Raw genomic sequence first — 2,823 nt, 5'->3', positions numbered from 1 at the left:
TATGTTATTGTATCAATTAAAACAATATAAAATATATAAATATATTACAACATTAGCATAAACTTATATTAAATTAAAAGTACTTTTCATCTAACGTAAACAAATGCTTACGCATACAACAAGTAAATTATATTATTTTTTAAAAAAAGCCTATAATTCTTGAAAAGAACACTTTATTTTCCCCCGATTGTGTTTGAATCCAGAACACACATAATATATATATCAAAAAAATCATATAATATACTAACATCTTTATATGTCATAGACTTTTTTTGCCGTGTATTCCAGTTTAAGTTTTTTTACTGAAATATTATCATAATGTACAGATATTAAAATAGGTAAAATATAAATTTTTTATGCAATTAAGTTATATTTTATATATATAGTTCTATAATAATAAATTGAAGCGTTTTTTATCTTAAGAATTTACATGTGTGACAATTTATAGAGGCAAAAATTGTTACAAAAAATAGATATTCAATGTTGCTATTTTGCACGTTATCAATGATGTTTTATGTCATGAAATTAAGAAAAATCATAAATAATAAATTTAATCAGCAAAAAAAATAATCAACTATTATATACTTGCAAAAATAAAATTATATCTTTAGATTATATAGAATTTATATTAAAACAAGAAAAACATCGATTTTGTAAAAATAAAAAAATAAATCTGTAATCAATATTTTTTTGCTTAGTAAAAAATTTTTTTATACCGCTTAACTTGTGTCGAATTAGATATCCAATACGTTAATATTATAGACACAATGTTGTTTCTTTATTTGATTGTTTTTGTTTTTTTTTGTTTAGATAAGAATAATTAACTGTTAAAACTACAATAATAGGGTGTCGTTTTTTGGTTTTTTTAGTTCATACATAATTCACTCACAAATACTTGTATTTTTTTTACTATCTAGAGCTTAAATTCAAAATATTTCTTTACAACTGCTTTTATTATAATTTTTACTTATAAAGGTACTATTTATAGAATTTTAAATGATACAAAGCGATATTATTGCTGTTAATTTGTATTGGTGTTAAAAATCGGTAGTTATAATCATCTTCATGCAATGAATTCATCACGAGCACACAAATGAAATTAAAATAATAAATCTTATCTTGTTTTGCAGTGCATGCATAAAATATTTTTAGAAATATAGATTTATATTTATAATTTGGTGATTTGAAGGCTTTACAGTTGTGTTTATAAACTTATTTTTATATTTACTTCGAATATATATATTTTAGATTTTTTATCATCTTTAATAATGTATTTCATTTATTTAACATACTTAGATTATATCTACAGATATTTTGTGTCCGTGTGTATTCATATACAAGTTAAATACCAAAATTCCAAAATAATATAATAATTTTAATTTAGTTTCAAAATATGTAATACTGACACATTATACTTATTATATAATATACCTATCGGTTTACAAACCTTTAAACCCACTAAAATTCAATATTTTATGCCTTACTAAGACATCAAAAACGAAGATTTTAGAAATATTTTGTGAATTTAGATTTTTCATTCCAGTAGTATTTCTTATATTCCAAACATCTAAGTTTGGATAGAAAACAATTCCAATCCAAATTTTCATTTTTATTTTACTAAAAGCATTGTCTGCTTATCAAAAAAATTTGCTATCTTTTTTTATGTTTTCTACTGGTAATCATCACGCAACAATAGCTTTACCGTTTTTCAATTTGTTACAAAAAAAATCCAGGATGTTATAGGCGATATATCCAGCAACTTTTTATCACCATAAAATATTATCCTGAATACGTACAAAATATTTTTTATGTTTAATTTCCTCACCATAATATATTTGATAAAGCTTCTAGTTTTAGCCTTACAGATACTTCTTAGTTACAATATACTCAATTACACACGTAATATAAAATTTATCTTTTTTATTAAATAAAATATAAAATGATCCTTCTTGTTTATAGGGATAGAATGATTTAAAATCTTCGTAAGATTATAGAATGATTAGGAATGTTCAAGCTGTAAATGTTTTAGATGCAGGAAAAACATTTTTGAATTCGCTTGTAATACATGTTTTAAAACTAGATAAATGTATATTTAAAATATCTGTCAATATATCACAATAATTTAAAACTATTGATTTTTTGACACATAAGGCATTTTAGAATGAAACATTATAATCTATCCTCTTATCCAAAAAATCTGAATATATAAAAAAATAACACAATATTTGTAGAACAATGAATAACAAATAACCCATTTATAATTTTGGTTAAGCTATTGGATTATTTTTTTTATATTTATGAGTATAGTATCTGTTTGCCCCTTGCACTCTTCTAATTTATTTTTTAATCGAAGGTCGGTGCTTTAATTTATAATATGATGTGTAGGTATTTATATTATATGTCAGAATGAAAGAGATCATGCCATTTTTATACAAAATCCAGGTGAAAAAAAACCTTCACCTATTGTATGAAACGAAGCACAACATTAATTAAACAAATTTCGTATGAAAGTTATTAAATGATCTACTAAAATAATATGTTTCTTTTACGGTTTTAGCTTTTTTAATAAGTAAATTTTTTTCGCACTTTTAATGTATAATTTACATGTTCGATCTGATTTTCGTATGACGGTAAATAAAAAAAGAAACATTTTATGATCTTCACATAATATTTCGATTCATAGAAATAGAACAGATGATTATTAACCTGTTACCGATTCTTTTTGACCATCAAATCTCAATAGACGACATTATCTTGTACAATGTGATTTTTAGTGTGTCAATGCTACTGCTTAAATTTTCAAAAAAATGGATTTATTTTAAA

Source organism: Rhyacophila brunnea, unplaced genomic scaffold (genome assembly GCF_057557595.1).
Source record: "Rhyacophila brunnea isolate RB1 unplaced genomic scaffold, BYU_Rbru_1.0 scaffold_55, whole genome shotgun sequence".
Classification (NCBI taxonomy): domain Eukaryota; kingdom Metazoa; phylum Arthropoda; class Insecta; order Trichoptera; family Rhyacophilidae; genus Rhyacophila; species Rhyacophila brunnea.
Note: the sequence above shows the minus strand (reverse complement) of the source record.